We start from the raw sequence: 7688 nt of genomic DNA on the forward strand, positions 1-7688 counted from the left end.
TATACGTGTTTGTGTGTTTTTTAAGACACTTTCTTTAGACATGAATTCTAATAGTCTAAACTCCATTCTTTCACATACCTCTATCATTTCTTCATCACTTTTAATTTTTATCTCATTTTTTTGTACCAGGAATTGTACCTAGGACCTCACACACTATATTAAATACTCTACAACTGAGAAATATCACCAGTCTTTCAGTTCTTTTTCACAATTATCTATAAACACAGTCCAAGTAATTTTACTGATCTTGAGCTCCCTCTGTAGCTTCAGACTTCTAAGCAGTGGGGATCACAGTCCTAGTCACAAAGGCCCAGACAACTTCTTTCATCTTTGACTTAATAATATTTAAATATTTTCTTTTCCAAATACAAATATTAAATGATTTATTCCTAATTTTCTTTTTTCTTGTGTCAACTCTTTTCACTGTCTTCTTTCTGTTGTCATATTTAATCCAATTTTGCAAATAGTATGCAAAGTGTTCTGTCACTCATCTTTGATCTTGATAGACCTCACCTTCTTCAGTTGTCCTTTGTCATTAATTATATCTTAATAAATTGTGGTCTTTGTAGTATAAAGTAGATATTTTGTAAGTATTTTACTATAATCAGTCATTTCAAGAATACATACTTGTGTAGTTTGAATGGTTATCTTCTCCTTTTCTGATGCACATCCTTTGTAAAGGACTTATTTGTTTGTTGGTGTCTCAGCATGTCAACCACAAAGTTATATCCTAGATATGTTTAATCTATAAACAAGAGGTACTTTCCTTATTTTTCCTCACTGTGTGTTTTGATATCAGAAGGCAATCACTACGTATTGGCTTGAAGTATGGTGGATATGGATGTTTGTCATAAAATTTCAAGTAGCAATAGTTTTTAACATTGTATAGTTGGTAAGCTATACAACATTTAGTTTTCAATTTCTTATTATATTGCACACTATGAATTTCTTCTATTAGAAAAAGAGGAAGTACATTAAAGGGTAGAAGTGGTAATATGAAACCCTCCAGAGAACAGCACCCAACAATTTTCTTCACATACGTCCTTTATTCTAATGAATCTATTTATTTTATACAATAGTGTAAGTAAGGCCAGGTCACTTCTTCCTCAGGTCTACACTATCATTGGGAAATTATGCCTTAAAAAGCTGATGAAAAGCATGTCATGACTATATACAACACTAGAGGACTACACAATGAGCCGTGGATAAACAGTTCTTAAAATATCACATTTCTGGTTACTGTGAACCAGGAGTTTCTCTGTCTTTACAGATGCATTTAGTTTGATTTACATGATTGTTTAAAGTTTTTGAAAAATTTCTTTAGATATGCATTATTCTTCTGTGGTATATAAACCTATATTTTCCTCTGGATAGGAAAAGAGTCTAAATAGAATGCTTATGCTCCCTGATGTAAGTCAAATTCACTGTTGGTTGGTGCACGTGGCATCCAATCCCCTCCTCACACGGTCCTTTCCACAGCCTGAGGAAAAAATTCTCCAAACCCCAGTTTGAAGAATCTTAATGAGTTTATTGGATTTGTTAACTGAGCTTGGGGTACAGGTTTACTTCCAAACAAGCACTCCCCCAATTCATGCTGTGTTCAAAAGTCCACATCCAGGCATAAATCCTGTGGTTCTGGAGAGCCTTACAAAATGGTGAGAGACCAGCCTCCTGGTTTTCCCAGCTTTTATACCCTTAGCCCCTCCCATGCAAGCTGCTATGGTCAACCGACTGACTGGAAGAGGGAAGGGAAGTGGCTTCTTTGCAGAGCTGGGAAGGAGGAGGGTCCATGGCTTGTCATCATAGGGACAGAGGAACATTCTCTGGGTCACACCTGACTTTTTCTGACAGGTGTTTGAATTTAGATTTTCAGGAAATCTCTCAAGCCTACAGTAGAGAGCCAAAAAACAAAACAAAACAAAACAAAAACCATCAAACAAATAAACAAAAACCTATCTGTTGTGTTAACATAGCATATTTACTTGGGGAAATCTTTGTCTTTATAATTGGAAATTTCTTCCATATTTTGAAAATAGGGTTTTCATTAGCATTAGCTGACCCCAGGAGTCTACCCCACAATGGGAGCTGCCTTGAGTGGGGGCCAGCCTGCAGTCCCAGGGCAGATGGAGCCTCAGATGGAAGTGCACACCGAACTGGAGGTTCCCAAGGCCCCCGGGACACCTAGGAAGCCTAGTTACCAGCCACGGACCACGAGTCCGAGAGCTTTACAATTCCTGAAGGCCTCAAGCCTCGTTCTAGATATTCTGACTGGGCAAGCACAGTTGAAGATGATATGAGGACCAAAGTTAGCAAAATGATTGCAAGATTTTAAAGGAAGTACTCATAAATGACTTCGGAAGAGCTAGAAAATCATCATCAGGAAGTTCTGATTCAAAGGACTCTATGCCAGCATTGCCCGCTGACGTTGAGAAAGATGAAAGTGTCTTGATGAGAAGAAAGAAGGAGATCCATTATGGAGAGAACACTATTGACTGTGATTGCTACATTAAAGAGGTCCCCAGACACATTTGACAACCTGGAATCCATCCCAAGACCACCAACAAATGTTAGAAGTGTAGCTGTCAGTCATGGGACCAGTAGATCAAACTCCGGAAGGTGGCTTTGCATTTTGGGGATCCTCCAGCTAAAGAAGTATGGGATTGGCAAGAAATACAACCTATAGACCTTGGGGAAATGGAAACAGAATTCACAGAAAGCAACTCTTACCCAGACAAGCTCACAGGATAATTTTCAAGCATTTTTCAAATTACCAATTATCAATTGATAATTGAGTATCCAAATTATCAATGGAGCTACATCCATTAAAGATTGAACCCTGTCATCTTTCAACATTTCATTGCTTGATGCTTACCATCCTCCAAGTCAGACAACAGTGATTCTAACTACTCCAACAGCTATCAAAATACCTGAAGGAAAATCCTGAATCCATCACTCTAGAGTCCAGCCTTGGAAGACAAAAGAAAAATGAGGAGGAACCCAATAGAGGGATGCTTTTGGAAGCACTTGTCAAGAAATTCCAGTGGACTCTCATATGACCCTTAGATATAAGTTACACAATTTGGGAGTCTTTCAGATAGACCCACAGAAGGGGTACTCCAATTGCCTCACTCTGCGTCCCTGTTCAGCATGGAAGAAGCCAGAGCAGTCTGTATCCTGATTCCCTATCCGCAAGTTGGGTAACCTCTTCAGAGGATGGTGTAAGGAGGTAGGTATTGGCTGGGCAGTTAGAGTAAAATAACCCCAAAGAAAAGCAGCCAGTTTCTTGGCTAAAAGTCAAAATGTCCTTGGGATTGTTAGGAACATACTCTGTTCCAAAGGCCAAAAAATGTCAAAAGTATTTGGGGTCTTGTATCTAATCCATGGGAGATTGTAGGGTTACCTCTTCAGAGAGGGAATGTTAGAGTACCCGTAAGCCCCATAAAAATAAATAAATGAAAAAGAAAAAAAAAATCCAGGAGACAGACAAGAGTGGAGAGAAAAAAGAATGTGAGACTCAACTTGAAATTTCTCAGATAGGTTTGCTGTGGATTTTGGCCTGTGTTCATAGAACCAATCTAAAGTCTGCTGTTTTCAGAGGTAACTGATAAAGTTTTCTCAGAGTTAGATGTCTACAATGACTTTGGAAAGTTATTTCTGGGTCTTTGATCAATGTATAAAGTAGATTTCCCTCATATAGACCTCTGAACAAAGATGTTTAACTGAGCTGTTACATTAATGGGTTTTATGTAAGTATTACAGTCTTAATTTGGAATTTGTAAATAGTGCACGGTAGGATCTTAGCATATTCTCTTAAAGTAGAGGCAGCAGAGAGGGATTTAGAGAGATTATTTTTTTAATGATCAGTTATTTTACAATGTAATATTACTGTAAATGATAATGTTTACAGATTTCCTTTTCAATTGTAAACTTGTCTGGTTGCATTTCTATCACTTTTGTATAGAATAATATTGCATAAATAAAAATAACCTTGAACTGATTAAAAATGTTTTATCATGTGAGGTCAGAGGATATTTTCATAGGAACTTAATTAAATGAAGACTCAAATATATTTACAATTTTCTCTCCAATAAAATGGTTTTATGCTTCAAAATCCCATTCAAGACACTCTAGTTTCCTTATTTTCTAGATTCTTTTCAAGAATTTGAAGATGCATTTTAAAGGATATTGGTAATATATGTTAGAATTCAAATAAAGCCAATATTTTTCCCTCTTCTTTCTACTCTATTTCATGTTGCCTATCATAATTAATTTGTTTTTAAAATATTGTTATTGGGGTTGGAGATACGGATCAGTGGTTAAAAGCACCGGCTACATTTCCAGTGAACTTGGGTTCAGTTCCCAGCATCCACATGGTAATTAACAAATGTCAGTAACCGGGGATTGATATCTTATTCTGGCTTCTACAGGCATTGCCCTACATGGGTGCACTTCGTTGTTGAGTTATTATTCCTTAATCTTTTTCTCTAATATATGTTTGAGCTGAGTAAACAAAGATTCATGATTTTCAAAATACTTGTATATGTAGTCTGACAATATCCTCTGGACAGATAAAAGTAACAGAGATGATGACAGAGAATAATTTGAGAAATCCAAAATTATAGGAAAACATGAAATTATACAATATTTTATTACATAAATTTATTTTTAAATATACATGAATATCTAAAGTAAAACAAAACTTTAAAATTTATAGCATTATAGTGTAAATTATTCTTTATTTCCTTTGCAGAATTAGATTGGAGTTTATATTTGAGAATTATAGTCCTAGTAAGTGCATTAAGTCACATAAATTGGTAAGTATATTCTGAAGTAATTCTTGATAATTGGCCTCATATTTTACATCAAATTCCTTTAGAGCAACCATTTATTTATATCAAAAACAATGAATTAGTGATTAGGAAACAAAACTTATTTGTAACTATAAGTAAGTTATTCATGTGTCCATTCACTACACTGTTACTGTTCACCACTCTGTGCCAGGCACAGGGTAAAGATAGAATGTAATTGGAGAACAACATAGTCCAGACCCAATGACCTTGTAGTTAGTGGTGAAGACAGATATACATGTTCACAACTACATCTTCAAAAATACTAAAAGAGTAAAAAGAGAATACCATGGAAGCACAAAGAACAAAGAATTCAATTACAAGGGTGATGATCTGTGACAACACCAGATCAAGGGGCATTTTATATCAGATGGAAAATGAATAGGAAATTCAACTACATCAGATGGAAAATGAATTGAGCAGAGATTAGGCAAAAGACAATGCAAGTTCTGGCCATGAAAAAGCATAGCACAAAGATGGGACTATGGCATCACACCAAGGGAGAAAGCTAGCAGACAGCATGATGTTCAGGGCACCTGCAGAGCTGCATTCAGTTGTGATAAGGGTGTGACATATGGCTGGAAGGCTTGATGGTTGAGGGCATCACATGCTGAAAGGAAGAATACTGATAAAAATTAAAGTAGGGACTCATAAAAATTTTGTTGTTGTTGCTAAGTGATATAGCAGAGCCTCATGTTTGTATAAATAAGAGGTCTATCACAGTTGTATTATTCTCACAAAAAATGAATTGCTAGCCTAGCAACTCAAAAGAACAAAGCTGGCAGCAGAACTGAAGTTTTGAGTCTACCAGAGGTCAAGTCGATGAGCGTCACATACAACTGGGAATGATTTTCTTAAATATCAGATGTTTTATCTTGTTTGGGGATGCTTTTTCCTTTTAAACAATTTAGTTGAATTAAATTTTATTTATTTATTTATTTATTTATAATTTATTTATTTTGTCTTTCTTGAATTTTTGTGTATTTCATACAGAACTTATAAAACAATATTAATCATCTTTATACCCCAATCGGTACCAGCACCTTCCCATACCCTCCCCGTCCCCCGACTGGAAGCCATATACTATCATCCATGTTATAGCCCACTGTGTCAAGTCAGTGTCCCCGGACTTTCCCAAGAGCAAGTCTATCTGCTGAGATCTATTCAGCCTATCTAGAGTCCCTTGTTTTAGAAAGATCAGCTTTTCCTCACCTAGCAGTAATCAGTTGTGTATATTTCTTCAGCTAAGATTGCGGTATGCTGTTCATTTCCAAAGTACTATGCTAGGTTTTTGTCTGCTTGAGTTTTCATGGGACCTGTTTATGCTGACACCATTGCCATAGAATCATATGAGCAGGATCCTAGGAGTTTGTAGGACTTGTTTCCACATGGTCATGCACCTCCTCCTTGGCTCTTACCATCCTTCCCCAATGGTCCCTGAGCCCTGGGTGGATGAATTTTAATATAGGAGTCCTGTCCAAGGACCAGCATTCTGCAGACTCTTAATCTCTATGTTTTGGCCATTTGTGACCTTTTGTGTTGTGGCCCTCTGTTGCATGAGGAAGCTACATTCATGAGAACTGAGAGATTCATAAGTGTCCTCTTCTTTACCCTGTTCTATGTTCCATGGGACTTAGGTGTAGAGATTGCTTTGTTGATGTGCCAATTAAGGCTGGGAAATTCATAGACAATGTCTGTGTGTGACCAGTTGTAGTACTTGGGTGATTTTAATCTTCCAAAAAAGATTGAGAAAATATTGCTTGAAATTAATGCCACACTCTTTTCAAATCTATTTCTTTAGCAGCAACAAACATGGATGCACAGGTATCTCTACAGTACTTTGGGTATGTGCAAAGGAGTGGTATCACTGGATCATATGGTAGGTTCATTTTTAGTTTTCTGAGGGTTCTCCACATTACTTTCCGTAGTAGTTGCACGAATTTGCATTCCCACCAGCAGTGAATGAGTGCTCCTCTTTATCCACATCTCCAGCATTTGGAGTGTTTTCTTCTCTTGGTGTTGGCAAATCTGGCCAGGATAAGATGAAATCTTAAAGTAGTTTTGGTTTGCTTTTCTCTAATTACTAAAGATGTTGAGCAATTTTTAAGGTACTTCTTAGCCATTTTTATTTCTTCACTTGAGAACTCTCCAATTCGGTCTATTGTGGGGACCTAAAACCCCCCCTTGCATAGGTCTGAAAGGTAGTTACTAGGGGCGTGGCCTGGCTTGCTTTGAGAGTCTGAAGAATGCTTTCACACTGCTGAAGAGTGCATGATCAGTGCTTGACCATCCTTAAGATACACCCTCAGGGGGGGAGGGGGGAGTTCCAGGTGCCTTTATAAGCTTTGGAACACTTGCAATAAATGAGTCCCTACTCGACTAGGCTCCCCGTTGAGTCTGAGTGTCCCCAGGTAATGGGGGCGGCATGGGCTGGTGAACGGCATGCTTACTCAGCCCCAATCTTCACCACACCGGGGATCACTGGTTCGAACCCCCGGCAGGCTATCACCCATATTTTCATTGGGTTGTTTTCCTTCTTCTTTCTTTTTTGAGTCTTTGTATATTCTGGATATTAATCCTCTGTTGGATGTGTATCTGGTGAAGATTTTCTCCCACTCAGTGAGTTTCCTCTCCCCTTTCTTAGTTGTTTCTTGTGCAGTACAGAAACTTTGTAATTTAATGAGGTCCCACTTACTGATTGTTGACCTTAGTGCCTAAACAGCTGGTGTCTGGTTTAAAAGTTCTTTCTTATACCTATATCTTGGAGGGTACTGCCTATGTTTTCTTCTAGAAGTTTCCAAGACTCAAGTTTTTTGTTTTTTGTTTTTTTTAATCAGAAGA

At 37.5% G+C, this 7688-nt stretch overlaps 1 pseudogene; it reads left to right on the plus strand.

The window, feature by feature from the left end:
- LOC103733438 overlaps positions 1-2785 on the plus strand; it is a 4583-nt pseudogene extending 1798 nt beyond the window's left edge.
- The last annotated feature ends 4903 nt before the right edge of the window (positions 2786-7688 follow it).

The sequence above is a fragment of the Nannospalax galili genome, unplaced genomic scaffold, assembly GCF_000622305.1.
Source record: "Nannospalax galili isolate Female #2095 unplaced genomic scaffold, S.galili_v1.0 scaffold293, whole genome shotgun sequence".
Taxonomy (NCBI): domain Eukaryota; kingdom Metazoa; phylum Chordata; class Mammalia; order Rodentia; family Spalacidae; genus Nannospalax; species Nannospalax galili.